The sequence below is a fragment of the Lissotriton helveticus genome, chromosome 6, assembly GCF_964261635.1.
Source record: "Lissotriton helveticus chromosome 6, aLisHel1.1, whole genome shotgun sequence".
NCBI classification, from domain to species: Eukaryota; Metazoa; Chordata; class Amphibia; order Caudata; family Salamandridae; genus Lissotriton; species Lissotriton helveticus.
Window position 1 is genome coordinate 316,423,863 of NC_136067.1, and position 21,756 is coordinate 316,445,618.

Consider the following 21,756-nt stretch of genomic DNA (forward strand, 5'->3'; position numbering starts at 1 on the left):
AAATAGTGGGTTTTATTGTTGCTCCCTACCTATTACAACTTTATTAAATGCTAATAGGTAGAGATATGTATTTATACATTTCTATATATTTTTACAATAGAATAGGGAGAACAGTTCATTTTTTTCAAAAATTTGTAAGTAGTGCGGTAATATGTAGGTATTATTGCGCTACTCCATAGACTTTATAGCACATTTTAAATATGGTAAAAATAGAAAATGCACTTTAGTATTTTTAAGTTTTTTACATATTTATTTTTTCATTTATTTTAAGTACCACAATACTCCAGAGACAGTACCGCGGCACTCTGTACATTTTTATTTTTAATTATATTGAAACTTAGAAATATTTTCCCCAACTTATCACTTTAACAAAGTGGTAATAAGGGAGGAAAAAATAGTGAACCTAGTACTTACCTATATCTGAAGGTGAAATGCAGGACACATCCAAAGCGTACTTAAAAACAACAAGGCAGCCTTTAATCATTTAGTCATTAGCCAATCACATATTGACTTGTCATTGCTATGTACTGTGGTACTTTCGCGAAATACTGCAACATTTCACAAAAGTAATGTGACTACAGATATAACTAAGTTAAAAGGCCTTATAACTTAAAAAAAATACTTACCCTACTGGCCTGTAGTACCCAAAAGGATAATCTTTGCACCATAACTTACAATGCTGTCAAATGTAATTGCATTACATCCAGCCATTCTTGCGCTACACGTGACATAAAAGTCTATGGAAAATGCATTGGTGGAAAAACCTTTTTAGGACGACCCTTTTTTCTTTGAGCCCCCTTAACAAATCACTGCAAAACTTTGCATCTACCCCAATGTACAAAAATAAATAGGTCAGGATAATTTTGTGGTAATTCATCAAATGGGGCATAGTTATTAGCATGCAAAAATCCAAAGAATTGCTATTTCTGGCAACCCAAAGTATAACTGCAGAGTGGCTACCACCACTCTGTAATATATCTATCTATCTATCTATCTATCTATCTATCTATCTATCTATCTATCTATCTATCTATCTATCTATCTATCTATCTATCTATCTATCTATCTATCTATCTATCTATCTATCTATCTCGATATAGAGATAGATATTACAGAGAGGTGGTAGCCAGTCTGTAGTTATAGTTGGGGTTGCCAGAAATAGCAATCCCTTGGATTTTCTCTCTTTCTAATATATATCGATCTATCTCTATATAAATATAGAGATAGATCGATATATATTAGAACGAGAGAGAGAAGGAGAGTGAGAGAGATAGAGGGTGATATATTCATGTAACTGTGTAATATAATCCAATATTGCCATGTGGGGATTTGAGTGACATCATAAACAAAGATGCCCTTGCCTCCAGAACTCTTAGTTGGGAATAGAGGACCACAGTATGCCCCGATGTTGGTTCCGTGCACACTGTGTCACAAAGTGATGGATTCATCTCAGCCACTGGTAATTACTCGGACTGCATCCCAATCCATCATCATTGTGCACACTATGCCACCTCAGCTGTGACCCAGCTTATGCAAATCAGTCTTGATTTTAGGGCGAAACCATTCCAGGGTTGTTTGTGTTCTGGTTCAGGGAGACCTGCCCTGGCAGTTCGAGCTGGGCTGTTCCCATTCGATCAGGGTCAAGACTGATGCATATATGTCTGGGTCTAAACTTGTGCAAAATAGTGATTGTCTGAGATGAGACCTCAAGTGATTACCAGTGGCTGAGATTAATTCAAGCATTCGAGCCATCATTTTTTACATACTTTGGTGTGTTGCCCTAAGTAGGGAGGCTATGCCTAGAGGTGGGTCCTGTGCACACTGTGTCACTGGAACCAAGCTGTATCTGGCTGATGAGCCCTAACTATTGTAAACCTGGTCCTGGGTTGCTTGTGCACCGCTTCAGTGAAGCCCTGGCCTGGCAGTTTGGGCTCAACTTTTGCTTTTAGAGCAGAATCAAGACTGATTTGTAAAGGGCTGGGTCCAACCTGAGATGGCATGGTGTGCAATATATAATTATTGATTGGGATGCGACCCAGAGTGCTTACCAGTGACTGAGATTAAGTCAAGCATTCCATCTATCACTTTTTTGTATACTTTAATTTGCCTTTTAACCACATATCCTAACTACGTGATGTGATCCGCCATGCAATGTAATCCTAGTAGTTCTGATAATGGTAAAGTCTGGAGAGAGATCTGCAGGCTGTTGGTACAAACCACATTTCACAAGCGAGGCTGATATAGTTTTGAGGGGGGACATGGCCCTCTATGCAGGGTCAACTTCAAAGTTTTTGCCTTCAACCCTCTTGTTTTGCTGAATTCATTTTTGTTTGCGTTAGGGCTGTGCACTTTATCACTGCTAACCAGAGCTAAAGTTTGTGTGTACTCTCTCTAAAACATGGTACGATTCGGCTACATCTAATTGGCACATTTTGTTTTGTAAATCTTTTTATTAAACAACAAAATAAAATTACAGAAAATAACTCTCAGGTGAAAGTCGGCAATTCAAATGCACAGGTCACAATACCAAGCAGAATAAAATGTCCCATATTCAGCAGTTAGGGTTCATCGGATTCCTGTATTCCTTCATCAAGGCCTGACTCTGGCGGGTCACAGATTTCACCCCAGCATCTATTCCACGCCTCCCAAATCTTACCCCACTTTCGCGGGCATCCCCGGGCCACATAGACTGACTTCTCCCTGAACATACACCAATCTAAGTCTTCCGCCCATTTGGTGACTCGGGCGGTTGGCTAGCTCCCCATAGTTGGGCGGTGTTACGCTTAGCCACCATTTAAGACAACGTAACCCACTGTTTTTAATACACACTTAAATAAGACAGTTCCCAAACATTTAGCAGACATCTCCGAGCCTCTGGTTTCACCTCCACTCCCAACACCTTCCCCAGTTCAGCATGTAGTCCGGCCGAGTATGTCTGTACCATAGCACAATGCCACTGAGTATGCATCAGGGTACCCTCTTCTTCACATTCTTGGCTACAGGCCCCACTCTCAGCCCGCCCCATTCTTACCAAGCGTGGCCCCGTAATATAAGATCTATGCAAAATCTTCAACTGCACTAATCGGAGCCGCATCTGGATAGCAACTACTTTAGGAGAGGCCACAGCCTCAGTCCAGTCCTCGTCATCCAACTCCAGCCCATTCGCACACCACTGAGCTCTGTGCTTCAAAAGTGGGTCCCCGGAGTGATTTACTAGTTTACGATAAATCAACGATATCGTCTTCTCCGGGATATGTCCATCTAATACCTGATCCTCCAGAGGGTACGCCTCCGGAAGAACCGCACCCCTAGGGACGTGTGTAGTCAAAGCATGCCTCACCTGCAAATAGCGTAAATGTTCATTCTGATGTAAGTCATATTGCTCCACTAGAGACTCAAACGCATGGACCGTGCCCTTCCCCGAGACATCTCTAATCCTATTGATGCCAATGAGGTCCCACTTATCCACATACTACCCAACTTTTCAGAGTTGAACAGAGGGGTGGATGTATGAGATGTGGAGAAGTGTGGCTCACTGGTTAGAGGAGGCAGACCTGGAAGCAGAGGTCAGCCCGGGACCAGGGTTCAATTCCCGGCTCGGCGGGGTCTTGAGTCCTAAAATGTCCATGGACTCGACAATTCTCGCTCCGGTGCCTACTCGATTCACGGGTTCACACTCTGCGACTCTGGGCAATAGCTTGCTTAATCTCCACAACGGCCCCTCGCAGCGGGATGCCTGGCTTTCACCTTGCGGATACCCTGCTGGGGTAATCTCACAGGGGAATACCAGGACGGGTTCCCTAAGCAAGCGCTTAGAAACCGCTTGGTGATTTGCTCTATATAAATTCCTGTACATTTACATTTACATTTATGACGTTACAATGCATACTTTTACAACGCCTACCTTTACATCGCAAGTTTTACAACGCATACCATTACAACGCATAATGCTTTTGGGCTCTGGATAGTGAATAGTTTAATTTACTATTCCAACTCCAGTCCCCGTGGATAGTAGGGAAGGTGTTGGATAGTACATTAAACATATTCCCTATCCTAGAGCGCCCCCCAGCGCTATGCGTTGTAATGGTTTGCACTGTAAAAGTTGCGTTGTAATGGTAGTTCGTTGTAAAAGTTTTGTTGTAAAGGCTCTATACCAGAGGGGTGGCCAACGTAAGTCTTCCCTCCCACCCAAGACATTTATTAGCCACATGCCACACCTGTATCACATAGGCAGTTGGGCCGGTCAGGGGAAATCTACTAGGTCTAGAATACAAAGCTCTATCAATCATCCCTCCGGGGGCCTAACCCCGGTCCATGGCGTATCCCGGGTCCCCTGGGATCCCATAGACCACATGGTTAACTGCGGCCAACTGAGAAGCCCAGTAGTACTTACGAATATCTGGAAGCCCGATCCCACCATCATACCAAGGGAGGGTCAACTTGCTGAAAGCTATACGAGCACTGCCACCCCAAAGGAGCTGCCTCTGGAGGGCCTCTATCTTCCTGAAATAAGTTACCGGCACAGGATCCATCGAGTTCTGCAATGCATACAAAAACCGAGGAAGCGCCATCTTTTTAAACAAAACGGCCCTCCCAAGCATAGAGAGAGGAAGGCACCTCCAGCGTTCCACATCTACCCTACACCTACTCAATGGAGCAGCCAGGTTATTCTCATATCGCAACTTCGGATCGAGTGTGATATAGATACCCAGATACCGAAACCCTGTTGTCACAATCCGCACAGGACACGACCGCGGGACCACCCGAGGGTCCCCAGCCACCACAAAGAGCACTGACTTGGCCCAGTTAATGACCAATCCAGAATATCTGCTGAAGATAGCCAACACATCCAAGAAAACTCCGAAGGACTCCTTAGGCCTCGTAAGGTAAAGCAACACATCATCTGCATATAACGAAATCTTGTCCCCCCAGTCAGAAGTCCACCGCAAGCCCCGGATCGACCTGTCCCATCGTACCCACGCCGTCAACGGTTCCATTGCGAGCACAAAGAGCAGTGGGGATAGCGGGCATCCCTGCCTGGTTCCCCTCCCTAACTGAAATGCGCGAGACTTGCAATTATTAACAATCACCCTAGCCAGGGGTTTAGTGTATAACAAGCGAACCCAACTAATAAACTCACTTCCAAAGCCAAATTTTTCCAACACCGCAAATAAATACCGCCACTCCACACGATCAAATGCCATCAAAGCATCCAAGGAGAGCAACACGTCGGTTCAAGCAATTTCGAGGCCCCTCCCAGGACCCCGTGCAACCGACGCAGATTCAGAGCCGTGTTCCGACGAGGCATAAAGCCAGACTGATCTGGATGAACTAAAGACGATATCACCTTGACCAACCTGGTAGCCAGACGATTGGCCAATATCTTGGGCTCCGCATTGAGTAGTGATATAGATCTATAAGAGGGGCACTGCGTCTTGGGTTTGCCCGTTTTATGAAGAACCACTACATTAGCGACGCGCTGATCATAGGGGGGCTCACCGCACTCCCTGCTTTCCATAAACATGGCGCGCACATAGGGCACCAGCTTATTTGCGCTCAACTTATACAGTTCGATAGGGATCCCATTCGGACCAGTCGCCTTACCAGATTTGATCTGCCTAATCGCCTGGGCTACCTCGTCATCCGTTAGCACAGAATCAAGGAAATCTTTGTCGTCCTCAGACAAACAAGGCATAACGATGTCTCTAATCATCTCTCTATTCTTGGCCACCGTAAACGCACTCCCCTCCATGTAAACCCTTTGGTAGTAATCAGCGAACTCATCTGCCACCTCCTGTGGATCTGTGAGCAACCCCGACTCCGACCCCTCTAACTCCGGTACCAATATGGAGGCCCGCTCCCCACGCTCGAGCCATGCAATCAACTTTCCGGCCTTATCTCCGTGCTCATTAATACGGCTCTGGACCGCAGCATAACCCGTGACTGCCCTATCCCTGGCAAGCACTCCATACTCCTCCTCGCGTAGGCGCAACTGATGAAGATCAGCTGGCGCATGCGCTGTAGTCACCCTCTCTTCCAAGAATCTCAGCCTCCTTCCGAATCACCTCCGCTTGTGCCCTCTTTTTCTTCCCGGCCACCAAAGACAATACTTCTCCCCTTGCCACAGTCTTATATGCTTTCCAAAGGGTTTGAGCGGAACCCACCGAGCCTAAATTCTCCCGAAAATAACAATCCGACATCCGAAGGACTCCTTTCTTAATGGCGGGGTCTTTTAACTGCCACGCACTCAGGGGAGCCACCCTTCCAACCACTAGCAACTTTAGGTCAAGGTACACCCATACCGGGGAATGATCAGATATACCTCTCCCGAAGTAACGTGCCTCCCGAATCTTAGGCGCCATCGCCGCCGGAAGCAAAACATAGTCTAGCCTAGACAGGCTATCATGAGCCGCCGAGACATGAGTATAATGCGTGGCCGTTGGGTTACGCACACGCCAACTATCTATCAGACCCAGCGCTGCCAGAAAGTCCGGGAACCATTTTTGTGATTGTCGAAGCACTCGGGATGGACTACGATCCATTTCTCCATCCAAAACCGAATTGAAATCGCCGCCAATCACTAAGTCACCAAGAGGTAGGGAAAGAAAGACATTCCCCAGATCACGATAAGTCTCGGTCTGCAGGCCAGGTGGCACGTATACCGACAATAGGACAACAAGCCGACCCCCAACCTGCCCAGACACCCCAACATATCTACCCCTCTGGTCAATCCAAGTGCCCTGCACAGACAATGGGAAGGAGTTCTTAACCAAGATCCCAACACCTCTGGAACCAGTAGTGAAGCCAGCCTGTGCCACTAACTTGTACCCACCCTTGTGTAGTGCCAAACATTTATTACCGATTAAATGGGTCTCTTGCAGAAGCACCACATCCGGAGAGTGTCGCCTAATAAACTGACTCACCATCCCTCTCTTGATCTTATCACCTAGGCCATTGACATTCCAACTCAAGATCTTCATCCCCGAACCCTTAGCACTACGTGGTTCCGAACCCATGCAACACAAGTCTCACTACAATGTCTACACCTGAGAGAAAAAAAATAAAAATAAATAAAAAACACACTCACTCCACAACACTCCCCATCCTCCACCCCCCACCCTGCACCCCTGCACTTGGCATTCGCCAAACCCCAACTCGCAGTGTGCCTGTCGCCCCATAATCTAACTAAACTACTATCTAAATATAGATGCGAGGAGGAGTACAGCGCCCCCGACCCCCACGCCCCCGAGACTAATACGGTTTCAAATCCCAGATCAGGAGAGCGTGCACACAATCAAGTCCCACCACTCCCCTCCCACCAACATCGTCTCAACACCACAGTCTACGGCTGCTGACGAGATCACTGATCCTGAGCTCCATCTTCGTCCTCGCCACTGCGTCCCTGCGACTCTGTCTGTTTCGGAAGACCATCAACCCAGTCCGATACCCCATCAGGATTGTCAAAAAACCAGACCTTTCCTTGAGCCTCGACTCGGAGTTTGGCAGGGAACATCATAGCATATTTATTGCCTTTGTCCCGGAGCCGCTGCTTAACTCCAAGAAAGCTCTGCCGCTGTTTCTGTACTTTCTGGGTGAAGTCCGGATAAAAGTTAAGGGTCGAATTTTCAAACTTCAAAGGAGCCCCCGACCTGGAGGCCTGCAGAATCGCATCCCTGTCTCTAAAGTTGAGGATTCTTACGATCATCGGTCTAGGAGGGGCGCCTGGGCACGGTTGCCCACCGGGCACCCTATGTGCCCTTTCGACAGTAAAAAAGGTACTCAGGCCTTAAGGTTGCAGATGGTTTAAAATGATGTCTTCTACGAACAGGTCTGGGGTCCGTCCCTCTGCTTTCTCCAGGACCCCCGTAAGACGCACATTGTTTCTCCGAGCCCTCCCTTCGAACTCATCCAACTGGCGACTAACACTCTCTCCGGCGGCTTTCAAAGTCCGCACCGCCTGCTGCAATTCCGCTACATCATGGGTCAGGCTTGCCGTCTTAATATCCAGGGACTTCACCTTCTCACTCGTTTTGGTGAGGTCGCCACGGATCAGATTGACCTCTATGGTCACCGTGTCCAACTTATGGTCCAATTACTCAATTTTTTGGCTTACAGACGTTTTAACGCCATCGATGGCTGCCATCACATCATGTAGCGTGAGTTCAGGAGTGGAACAAGAAGCATCCGATCCACCATCTTGCATCCGACGAGTCCCCATAGGCGAGCCCTTGGGCATTGTATAACGATTCAATATATTGGACTGCACCAGACGGGTTCCCCTAGTAGATCTAGCCTGGGACTTCTCCGCATCCGGTTTGGTCGCCATCTCAACTTCTGGATCAGAACTGACCGGTCTCCGGGGCTTCAATCAACCCCAGCACCTCTCCGATCTCTACTCATATGGCCACAATTTAGACTGGCGCCTCCACGTCCATGGCAGTTCCACTCGTCCACAGTCGACCTACATGCGGGTGTGGTTTTTTTTTTGAGGGGGGCTTCTCCGGCCAAGGCGACCGCAACCGGCAAACAAAATGGAGTCGGACCGGCCACTTCCGGTGCCCGAACCCGTTGTTGTTCAACTCGAGCCGGGGTTGGATCACGCCCAAGCCCCCAGGCTCTCCCCGGTTGTAGGCCCCAGATTTGCCGACCCCACAACTTTGCAGCCCAACGTCGGAGCCGGTCGCGGAACGTCTCATTCAAAGCCGTTTCCGCCCTGCCTTGCAATTCCGGTGCACCGGAGCAGGATAGTAGTCAGGATATTCCCGGTGGCGGCGGTGCTCTCGGGAGCCCCGAGCTCACGCGGCCATCTTGGATCCGCGGCCATCTTGGTTCCTAATTGGCACATTTAATTTACGTTTAAAACCCAAATAAATGGTATTTCACGTACCCATGGCATGTAAATTAAATGCTACTAGTGGGCCTGCAGCACTCGTACCACAGGTCTGCCACTGGATCCTGTTGTGCAGTTTTAAACTGCTGTTTCGAACTGACAAAATAAACCTTTTGCCAGACCTTAACCTCCCTTTTTAATACATATGTCATCCCTGAAGTAGTCTCCAAAGGCTCACACAACAGAGTGCACTGTATTTAAAAAGTAGAACATGTGGGTCTATGTTTTAAATGTTCTGGTAGTGAAAAGCTCCTAAATGTGTTTTTACTATTGCAAGGCCTATCTCTCACATATGATTTCATTAGAGTGCCCTATTAAACTTAATATGTGATAATTTAAGTTTGGGAGCAGATAGAAATGTGATGTTTACACTCAAATAAATTCTAATTTAAAATTCTCTTTAATGGTAAAGTCAGATTTTAAGTCACAGTTCTGAACATGCCACTGAAAATGCTACTTTCATAGAATTTACATTTTTGTCCTAACTGTGCCTTCTGTCAGCACCCTGGGTCGCATTACTGTAAATAGCTTTACTATTGGCCTTCGTGTATTCCTCCCAGACATAGAGACAAAGGGGGAGCCAAGTGTTGGCAGGATGGATCGTGACTTACATTTCAACAGGCTGCCTCCAGCACTATCACAAAGGAACAAGACAATAGTATTTTATTACCCTAGACTACTTGGACCCTTAACAGGGGAAGAAAGGAACTTTCCAGAACCAGATGTGGGGAGTAGCTACGAACTTTCCGCCACTTCAAAAGCTGGCACTAGTTATAAATATCAGACCTCCTGAACCACTCATCAGATCACTTCTGGACCTGTGGAAGACTCAGAAGAAGAACCTTTCTGCTGCCCTGCTGCTAACAGGACTGCCCTGCTGCCTGAGAAGGAAGCCTGGACCAGTTCCTTGATACCAGGACCAGCAGGGTGACTCCAGAGGCTACCTGGCTAGCCTCCTGTGTGAGCTACAGTGACATAACAAGGTCCAGATACCTGTTCTGCACCTGCCCAGATTACCAGACCCTGCTTGTGACTGGTAGATGGCCTCTGCATGTGACTGGTAGATGGCCTCTGCTGGAGTGAGTCCTGATCCCCAAGAGGTCACCCATGTCCTGGTCCATTGGCTGGCATCAGAGTGTACTCCTGCTGGTCTAACTGCTGGTTGGCTTGAAACTGATGCAGCGTGACGCAACTCAACACAGGATCAGGCACCTCAGCACCTTGAAGCTCCTGACCAGCGGCCTCACAAGAACTGATGCAGTGTGATGCAACTCAGAGCAGAACCTAGCCTCTCAGCACCTCGCAGCTCCAGATCAGTGGCCTCCTCGGAACCGACACAGCATAACACAACACCTTGCAACTCCTGATCAGCGGCCTCATCAGAAACTATGCAATTTGATGCAGCTCAATGCAGGACCTCGCATCTCAGCCCAAGTACCACCAGATACATTGTCCAGCAGGCCAAACTTGGTACTGTACCCAGTCCATGCTCTATCACGGTCAGGCTGAACTTGTGACTTTGTCCCGGTCCAGCGTGACTAGATAACCATTGTTGGGGCTTTGTACTTTTTGGTGATACTTTACTTAAGACTTTGAAATTCCATGTCTGCAATTCTATTGACTAGATTTTTGTCATCCTGGCATAATTTTATTTACTGTAATTTACTCTACCTTTCTAGATTGATGTTGAATTTTTCTTATGTTGCGTTTTCACTTTATTACTGTTTGTATGCTGCATATTTACTTTACACATTGCCTTGGAGTTAAACCTGACTGCCTTCGTGCCAAGCTACCAAAGAGTTAAGCACAGGTTGATTTAATTGTTAATATGGAAATTGATGCATACATCATGAAAATTAAATATCGTTTGTTATAAATGGGGGTCTCTAGTTGGCAGAGGTAGGTACCTTTGGTCAAATAGGGACCCTTGCTTCTAGCCATGGTAAGGGGTAAGGGTAAGGGGGCTACACTCCTAAATAACCCCTGCTCACCCCCTTGGTAGCTTGGCACGAGCAGGCAGGCTTATCTCAGAGGCAGTGTGTAAAGCCTTTGTGAACACATACAGTAATACAGTGAAAACACTACAGATGGACACCACACCAGTTTAGAAAAATAAGTAATCTTTGCTAGACTTAAAACAAGACCAAACAACAAAAATCCACAGTACTGTAATCAAAAATAAGTCTTTAAATGGTAGAAAACAGCTTAGTTCAATGTAAATGGTAAATGCAACACTTTACTCTCAAAGTACATTAGATGCGTCACGCAATGCAAACAAAAGGGTCGCAGGGAAGTTGATGCGCAGTTCCTCACACTCAGGGGAGTGGATGCATCGGTTCCTTACTGCTACGCAGGGGAGGTGATGCATCGCTTCCTTACTGTGTGGGGATTTGATGCGTTGTTTCTTACTGCGGCCAGATGACGATGCGACAAGATGGTGCCTTGATTCGATGCGACGACCTGGTGCGATGTGACAAAAAGGCGTCTTTGATGCGATGTGACAACGTTGGATGTGATACGTGCACGTCCGATGGGCGTGTGGCGAACTCGGTAACTTCTGAGCCACGACAGGCCCTGCAACTCACTTCATCTGTGATGCGACTTCGAACAGCTGTGGCACATTTCTTCAGTGATGCGACAGCAACTGCTGCGGCGGCGACACGCTTCTCTTCGTTGCGTTGCGCTTCCAGCTCCCAGCGACACGCCGTCTTCGCAGAGGGCCCAAACAACAGTAGGCACCTCTCTGCAGGTAGAATTCCCAGCATGGGAATTCAGGGGAGCTAGTGGTGAAGTCTTGTATCCCTGAGACTTCAGGCAGGAGGCAAGCACACTTCAAGCCCTTGGAGATTCTTCTTCAAGATGATGAAAAGTTCACAAAAGTTCTCTTCCCCTTTCCTTGGCAAATAAAGTAACCATTGCAGGCCTCCCCCAGAAATAGCAAACAGCACATGGGCAGTCTCCTCCTTCAGCTTCCTCGGTTCTTCTCCTTGGCAAAGGTTTGTCTTGATTCCCAGAAGTGATCTAAAGTTCTGGGGTCTGGGCCCCAATATTTATACCAGTAAATCCTTTGTCCTCTAAAGGGAGAGGGTGCCTGTGCCCAGCCAAAACCAGTTCTGTGCAGCTTCCTGGCAGGAGGTGGAGACAGCATTGTTAAAAGCAGACCTGGCCCAGGTAGCTGAAAGGAAGTCCCCTTCCCCTACCCTCCGGCAGTTCCGGAAACAACATTTGGCAGTGGACATATATCGCATACAAAACTATATGTGTTAGAAATGTACTGAGTAAGGTACTCATTGCCTTCACAATGATCCCACCAAGTGGTGAAATTTTCACCCAATCCTAAGTCATGTACTCATATAGCGGGAACCACTGCTCTTTTTACCCCGTACCACCCGAACGAATTTAAAAAGCTGTATATTGGTGCACTTACTATGTGAAAGTGAATGGGAAAACCAGTACCAGTGTTCCTCCTAAAAAAATATACTGTGAAAATTACTGTGAGAATTACTAGGAACTGATGGGACCTGCCAGATCATCCACTGTGTGTAACAAGGACGATAAGCAAACCTACATATAGGTCACGATGTGAACCTTTGCCCTATAATACTGCACTAAATACTGTTCATATAGGCCTGGGGGGTTGGGTTTCACAGGGTTACCCATCTATCCTGATTTTAAACCTGTGACAAAAAGAATACGGAGATTAAAAATAATAATGATGAGGGAAACAAACTGCTGCTAATATCTAAATATATAAATTACTGGATTCAGCGTCCTATGTGAGTTGCCAATTCTTCTCCACTATTTAATCCTTTAGGAGTTTTAGTATGAAGGTCAATTATATATCTAGACTGCAAGACATGGAGATTCCTCTCCCTGTCGCCTCCTCACATTAGTAGCAAGACCCTATCTATTCCATAGAACTGTAATAGGACGCATCGTCTTGGTGCACAATAAAGGAATTGTGCAGTCTCCTGGTGTGCCGCTCCTTTGTTTTCTTCATTTTGGAAGATGTTACTTTGGAAATCCTTAAATAAATAAAAATAATAATAATAATAATATATATATATATATATATATCTGTTCAGCAATCCTACTGGTCGGCACTGGACGCCGACTAACCACACGTAGGTACAGACCACAAAACAGCGCTTAATTTACTTCAACAGAAGTTTAATGTTCATCTGTCCCCAGCATGACGCGTTTCGGCTGCGCCACGGTATTCTTGATCACATGACCCCAAAAACCAATAGGTGCATTTTATACTCTGTGTATCCCACTCAAAGAAACGTCAACAGTCCATAGACATAAAGAAAATACTTAGTAAAAGGAGATAAAGCCTTGAACCACATAATTGTCGGTCTATATACAGAAGGAAGGGGTAAAATGATATATTTACAAAAATAAACTTTACAAAATATCATACATTTTGTTTACCCCACGGCATTAATTATAATAATACAGCCATTAATCCTCCTTTCTCCTATTGATTAAAGGTGAGCAATTCATTACTCACCCTGATCTAACTACTATGAAAATCAAAAAAACATGTAAACGTTTCAAGACTGTGGGAAAGTGCTCATGTTAAACTTAATAAAGTGCTGAATTAGTGCAAAAGTGCAAATTAGTGAATTTAAAATCAAGATCCAAAAATTCATATATACATGGGAGTACACTGGTGATGGCACGATTACTTAAACCTCTATTTATGAAGAGTTACATGCCAACAAACCTACAGAAGCAATTGTACTATGATTATATCACAGCAGAAAGCCAAATCCGATCACGTTCATAATAAGACAAAAGCTGTATATGGATATATGGATTCTCTCATTCTCACATCTGTTACTTATCATTACAAAGGGGCTGGACACCATGACCCACTTGAGACTTTGCATTTCATGAGTCATCGACTCAGCACATGTGAATGGCATGACAGACATGCATGACAAGCGTCACCGACTCAATGAACAACAACTGCCTGCAGCTGAACACAGACAAGATGGAAGTACTGTTATTTGGCAACAGAAGCAACACATTCAGTATAGCTTTATTCGATTTTGGTTTAAAATCATAAAAGCGTACAGATAAAATCAGTTCCAGATAAAAACATACATACAATGACGCATACTATTTTAAGTTAAAAAAAAAAACTTTTCCCCAACCCGTGGGGATAAATAACTTAATTATAGCGATCTCTTCACAGGTTAAGCTTAGATCAAACAGTAATTAATAGGGGTTCCAATACTTGGGACTATAAAACAGTGATTCCTGTCTGGTATAGGACGGAAAGCTACGGCCACTCGGTACATGGAGTCCTTTGCGCATTATCATGTTGCAGCCTACCTTTAGGCTAGATGTGGGGATGCATGGCATTCTAGGGTAAAAATCATGCAAATCCCAGATGGAGATTGGGCCATTACCCACTTGGGGTGCACAGGTACGCAGATATGGGACGATGTTTCTCTGCCTAAATCCAACCAGTACGAAGTCACCATCAATGTCTTTTGGGAGGGAACCCAACCAACACACCCTTCTGACACTCACTATTGTACCCTCAAGGTTAGGTGGCAAAGGTCTATTTTTTGCCAACCAAAATTTGACCTTATTCAGCAAATCATGTTGTCTCTCGGTTTTCCCAGGTGTAAGTAGTGGTACTCCCGCGAGGACAGAAACAAAAGGAGCTGCCTCCGGAGGGAGTTGGATAGGAGAAGCTTTTTTTACTGTGCTCTAGAAGCAGTAATCTGTGGCAAAAGAGGTTTTAACAAGGTTTTACGGGCTATTGGGGCTGGTGCGTTAGGGACTTTTGATTGAATTGGAGCCCTTTTGTCTTGCGTAACTGGCTTGGGGTCATTGGGAGTAATAGGTAGGTCGGAACAGTTAGGTGTTATAAGGCATATTTTGCATTTATTGGCTAGAAAGTTCGATTTAATGGTTTCCTCCATTTCAGTCAGCCTGTCCCCTAGTATGTTTATTTTTTCTATTAGTGGTGATATAATAGAGCTGACCAGTTGTTCAATAAGGGATAATAAATCCCGCTGTGGAGGAAAAACTGGATTGAATAATGTCTCGGCAGCCTCAGGAGTCATGGAAGAATTACTAACTGGAACTGTGGGGCTTGAGCACGATTTTTGGAATTTTGATTGATTCCCAATGTGATTAATCCCATTACGTTTCCTCTTAACAGGTGAAAATTGGGGGGAAACTATCCTTTGAGTGTTTTCAATGTTGGGTGTTTTGGTTAATGGGAAGGGTTACAGGGGGCTAACAATATCATGTGAGGCACAGGGGCTGTCAGCAGGAAGCGGTGATTCCACTAAAGCATGTTTGGTTTTGCACAGGGTGTTTAAATCATCTAACCATGCAAGAGCGTGCTCTGCGACTACTGTTTGTGTGGGCTGGGGAGATACACCTTTATCGACTTCTCTAGCAATGGACAAATTTAAGCTGGTTATATTATCCCACTTGCGAGTCATGGTGTGATTTTGGGTGTAACAGAATGGTTATCGGCAAAAAAATTAATACGCTTCAGTAGGGGATATGTCCTTGGAGAAAGGCAAAGTCAAGAAGCGGAGGACGAAAAGGAAGCAAAAGTCTTTCTTTACCTCCTCATACCCAAGAGCCAAAGGGGGTGGCCCCGTCCCGTCCTCCTCGGTCCTCTGAGGGCCACAGAGGGCCCGCCCTTTGCCCGGGCTTAGCCCCGGGCTAGTTCCCGCGCGCGTTCCGCATCGCGGGATTAGGATCGAGATAAAATGGCAACAGGTGGGAGGGCGGGAACACCGAGGGAAGAGGCAGCAGCTGGGTGACAGAGAGCCTGCTGGACCTCGCAGTCCCTCGGTGTCAAAAGTATTCAAAGTGCTCTCCCCCTTTCAAAGAACACACGAGGCAGCCTGCACCAATAATTTCCAGGGAATCCCACGTCGTCCCCTGCTCTCGACCAGCAGGAGTCACAGTCAGCAAATCCCCCACGCAGTGAGCGGCACCCGCGGAGCGGGGGCCGTGAAAAGTATTTCAAGGGTCCGGGCGGGGGGCGGGAACACCGAGGGAAGAGGCAGCAGCTGGGAGACAGAGAGCCTGCTGGACCTCGCAGTCCCTCGGTGTCAAAAGTATTCAAAGTGCTCTCCCCCTTTCAAAGAACACACGAGGCAGTCTGCGCCAATAATTTCCAAGGAATCCCACGTCGTCCCCTGCTCTCGACCAGCAGGAGTCACAGTCAGCAAATCCCCAACGCAGTGAGCGGCACCCGCGGAGCGGGGGCCGCGAAAAGTATTTCAAGGGTCCGGGCGGGGGCGGGAACACCGAGGGAAGAGGCAGCAGCTGGGTGACAGAGAGCCTGCTGGACCTCGCAGTCCCTCGGGGTCAAAAGTATTCAAAGTGCTCTCCCCCTTTCAAAGAACACACGAGGCAGCCTGCGCCAATAATTTCCAGGGAATCCCACGTCGTCCACTGCTCTCGACCAGCAGGAGTCACAGTCAGCAAATCCCCCACGCAACACATGGAACGACTCCTGTTGGCTGTCAGACCTGGAAGGCGCACCCACTCCCTCCAACAACGCAAGAAACCTCAGCGCCATCGTTGACAACAAGCTCACAGTGAAATCACAGATCAACGCCATCTCCTCTGCCTGCTTCCTCACTCTATGCATTCTACGTAAGAGCTTCAAGTGGCTACCCCTACATACGAGATGAACCGTGACACAAGACCTCATCACCAGCCGACTGGATTACGGCAGCCATTTTTGTAGGAATCACTGCACACCTCTTACAGAGACTTCAGCCCATACAGAATACCGCAGCCAGACTCATCCTCGGCCTTCCCCGACACACTCATGTCACACCCATCTCAGGCAACTCCACTGGTTTCCCGTACAGGAGAGATGCCAATTCAAGTTTCTGACCCACCAACACAAATGCAAAAACAAACAGGTGATGGACAGAATGCAGAACAATGTCATACATTCACCCCAGTACAGAGATCTGGGCCTAAATCCATCGTTTTTTTGCTCACCATGCCATTGCAGTTTGAACTCAGGCATATGCAAATCAGTCTTGACCCTGTGCCCCATGGGAACAGTCCAGCCCGAACTGCCAAGCCAGGTCCTCCCTGGACTGGAAACAAGCATCCAAGGACCGGTTTCGGGCTTTAAGCCCTCATCAGCCTGGGTAGCTTGATTCCAGTGGCATGGAGAGCACGGGACTCACGTCTGAGCATACCCGTCCCACTCGGGGTGACAAATGCAAAAACAACAGGTGATGGACAGAATGCAGAACAATGTCATACATTCACCCCAGTACAGAGATCTGGGCCTAAATCCATCGTTTTTTTGCTCACCATGCCATTCTAGTTTGAACCAAGCCATATGCAAATCAGTCTTGACCCTGTGCCCCATGGGAACAGTCCAGCCCGAACTGCGAAGCCAGGTCCTCCCTGGACTGGAAACAAGCATCCAAGGACCGGTTTCGGGCTTTAAGCCCTCACCAGCATGGATAGCTTGATTCCAGTGGCATGGAGAGCACGGGACTCACGTCTGAGCATACCCGTGCCACTCGGGGTGACAAATGCAAAAACAACAGGTGATGGACATCACCATCCCTTTTGTACCGCTTTGTTCGCCATAAGTTGGCAGGGTATGCTCAGACGTGTGTCCCTTGCTCACTTTGCCACTGGATTCAAGCAAGCCTGGCTGAAGACGGCTGGAATGCCAGAAACCGGTCCTAGGAAGCTTGTTTCCGGTCCAGGGAAGGCATAGCTTGATAGTTCGGGCTGGACTGTTCCCATGAGGCACAGGGTCCGACTGATTTGCATATGCCCACGTCTGAAGTGGGGTGGCAGAGTGGGCTAAAGAACGGTGATGGATTAAACCCAGATCTGTTGACTGGGTGTGAGTGTTTGATTGGTTCAGATGCTGCGTCCATCACCATCCCCTTTTGTACCGCTTTGTTCGCCATAAGTTGGCAGGGTATGCTCAGACGTGAGTCCCTTGCTCACTTTGCCACTGGATTCAAGTAAGCCTGGCTGAAGACGGCTGGAAATTTCCGGTCCACGGAAGGCATGGCTTGGCAGTTCGGGCTGGACTGTTCCCATGAGGCACAGGGTCAGACTGATTTGCATATGGCCATGTCTGCACTGGGTGGCGGAGTGAGCTAAAGAACGTTGATGGATTAAACCCAGATCAGTTGACTGGGGGTGAGTGTTTGTATTGTCAACGCTCCGTCCATCACCACCTTTGGTTTTTCTTTGTTCGTCCTCAGTTGGCAGGGTATGCTCAGACGTGAGTCCCTTGCTCACTTTGCCACTGGAGTCAAGCAAGCCCGGCTGAAGACTTGAAACCCCCCCCCCCCCCTTGAGAACCTTACAGGTGAGAAGTCGCGCTTTACAAGCCACTTGATTGATGGTTGATTGATATAGAAAGCAATAATGCATTGCGCACTGGTACATACCTAATCCAGATAATTCCGAATATTGCAAGAAAGCAGTGTTCAGAATCTTTCCAAATGTTTCCCCAGCAATACGCTATATATATATCAGTATTTATTTCTTCGGGCAAGTTTTATTAGGTTTTTGCGTATAAAATATATAGAAGATATATAGCAGTAAAATTGTTTAAGAAATATGGCGTATCTGTACAATTTTTATGAATTTCCTCGCAGATTATCAGTGATAATTGCCTCTGGGTCAATACAATGCTATTTGGTAAAGTGTTCGATCAATGTTTGATCAATGTGTCTGCCTAAAGTTGGCTGCGAACGAACGAAGAGGCTCCGTTGGGGGTGAAAACGGCTCTAACGCCTAGAGCGCCACTTTAAGGCGCATGGAATGTACTTAAGGAAGTCGCTTACATTGGCGAAGGCCAGCTCTGCGCCAGGGTCTGCTGCAGGGATGACAGGCGACTGCGGAGTGGGGGGCGAGATGTCAAAACCAGGCTATGGAGCTGTGGCATCCTCTTCGAAACTGCCCCAGGGCAACTAAAACATATTTCAAAAGAGCGTGTTTACTTTAAAGGCTGTAACATTTTCTGAAAAGGGTGTAACAATTGTCAGCACGGTATATTTGTCAATTGGCAAGTAAAAAAAAACATTTCATCGGCAAATTTGCCGCTTTTAAGGCAGACTGTTGTTTTAAGAGCGCGCGGCTCTGCCTATCGAAATTCAGATGTGGTGTTGTGGAACACTGCTTATTTCAGCGACCGTTCAAACTGTATTTTTTTTTACGAGGAACAGTGTCATATATTTTTTTACAATAGCGCAAAATGGTCACATCTCCTCAGAAATGGACGACCGGCCTCGATAACGAAAACTGTGAGCGACAGTGCATTACAGATGTAATAAGAGGCAGGTGACCCGCATAGAAGCCCATCACACCTCCCCCTCCCACTCCACTGGCTGAAGCAGAACGACAACCTAGCCCCCCTACCCATCTCCCCTCCCCGAGGACTCCACCCTTGCCAGCGCCCACCCTGACAGTGGTCATTCAATTCCCCTCCCATAATCGGACACCTGTGAGGGCACCACTCTAGGTTCGCATTCTGCTGCCTGTTTGCCGGTGCACACCACAAGCGTGTCTGTCGCTGCCCATACAATGGCCCTCCTCGGCAACTTGGCATCTGCCAGGGCCACTCCATGTCCCAAGAGCATCTCACCACTGCCTGTAAATGTCTGCCGGTCAGGTGGCACCCAGTGCCCCTCAATGTCTACCGCGCGCCCGTTATCGCCCGCGCTACACTTTTTTTTTATCAGTACCCATCAATGTCCCCTCTGTATCTTTCACGTGTGTCAGATCGGAAGGTTGGCACAGCGGTGTCCTGGTACCACTCCTTTCTGAACTGCTCATTGTTCAATCCCCCGCCCGTGCCCAAGCAGCGCCCCTCGATGTCCTGTCACTTGACTGATGGGTAATGGTGCAGTCACATCTCCAGGTCCTGCCCGCATCGCACGTCCCTGACACTCTTTGCAGCGCTGCCGGGAAACACACATTGAATCAAGTGCACGTCAAGTGCACGCACTCTGCAGGGTTGTACAAGCTCCGCAGCTCTCACGTGGTCTGGTCATGCACAACAGAATCCCTATGGGAGCTTCCCCGTCGTGCCACCCAGCCTCTCTGCCACACCCCTCCTGAAACTCCCCCACCCCACCCAGTGCTGAGGGCATTGGGATTTCTAACCACGAAGTAGAAACCAGCCATCATGGCCCATGGGTGCTCTGAGGCGGCGAGAGCTGCCATCCCGCGGGCACTCTTACAGCAGCTTCCTCCCTTGTCCTCGACTGCCTCTTCTAACCCTCACAGGAGTCGCAGGAGATGTGTATGTTTTCTGTATCACTCAGTGTCAAGCAAGTCAATGCCAATTTCGAGAAGTTTCTCACTTTCCCACCGCGCCACATTGCTCTTTGAGCACATGCCGCGTGTGTTTATTGATTTTAGTTTTTATATAGCGCACAATGGTACACATTCCCATAAAAAATACAAATAAATAGATCTAAAATCAGGACAGTTGACAGGACAGTTCGAGTCCAACCAAGTCCGTGGTTGAGCACGAGGGGAGAGAAATAGCAACGAGGGGTATAGACAGAGCAAGGGTTGGAGAGCCTGTCACGTTTTTATCTAGCCTTTGAAATGCCACCTGCACGATGCCGCCTCATTAATGTCCTTGCATAATACCACTGCACATTTGCCCCGTTCAAGGCACTAGAAAGATATGTCTGGGCAACACCCATCGCACACATGAGTACTGCCCCCATTTGCTATGCACATAGAATAATACACCCGTACTTCGCTCAATGCATAATAGCCCTTATTAACCCACCTGTGCAGTGCTCCGGCACAATTATATCCATTGATTACCCATGTTCAATGCCCCGTCGTAAGGTACGCACGCATTGCCTCTCCGCCCTGTTACACATCGAATGCTCATGAAAGTACCACCTGCATAACGCTCCAGGTACCATGCTCCAATTATGCTTAATTGTAAGAATCCAGCGCATTGATGCTTCACTATATTCACTACTCGGCGCCCCTTCACTGTGACCAATGCACACAACTCCTAGATGTTGCTGCTGCCCATTGCCCATACAAAAAGTCCCATGTACATTATTACTCCTGTGTTATACCTATGCACCATACCCATGCATAATAGCCCTGTGCACAACAACTCTGTAAATTACCCTTGAACGTCGAACCCATACAGTGCCACTCTACATAACACATCTCTGTAAAATGTCCAGACATTAGCGCTATGGTTTTATACAGCTCGGCGTGAACAAACCCCCCAGTACAATGTCTCGGCAACATGCCCCTGTGCAGAGCCCGTGCAACACGCCCTTCCACAAAGTGCTCTCACACTTCGGCACTGCACCCCGAAAGGTATCCCTGCCCAGCGCCCGTGCAGAGAGCGCCTGTACGGATCTCCAGTTCGGAAACACTTACTTGGGGTGTCTGCGCGTCGCGGTCCCTCGCTGGAAGCTGCACGGATGGAGGCTGGCAGTGATGGAGGATGGCGGGGGCGCGCGCGGTGACTGGAGCCCGGTCCCCTGTGCGTGTCACGCGCCGCCTCCTCCTCGAGCCCCGGCTGCACGAGCTGCGCTCCGTCCGTCTGTTTAGGCAACAATGAGCAGGAATCTCCCGGAGAGAGCTGCGCGGTCCCCGGGAGCCCCAGCGCATGCGCTGCCCTGCCCGCTGCTGCCGCCGCTGTCAGGCTCTCGCGCTCAGGGTGCACGCGCCGCAGCGGCTAGTGCTGCAACATCTGGACTATCACCAGAGCCCGGCGGAGACACAGGAGCATCAGCCAGGGCGTGCACTGGAGCCTGGGCCAGAGACTCAGGCACGGTCCACCTGTGTTACACAGTATCACCGATTGTGCACTAGTCTCCCAGTAG

General features: G+C 47.8%; 1 protein-coding gene across 1 annotated transcript in view; it reads right to left on the minus strand.

The window, feature by feature from the left end:
* Nucleotides 1-21,534, minus strand: part of VSNL1 (visinin like 1) — a 553,262-nt gene extending 531,728 nt beyond the window's left edge. The window contains exon 1 of the mRNA XM_078647760.1: nt 21,308-21,534. The gene's annotated coding sequence lies outside the window, so the exon portion shown is untranslated. The remainder of the gene's footprint in view (nt 1-21,307) is intronic.
* Nucleotides 21,535-21,756: the final 222 nt, after the last annotated feature.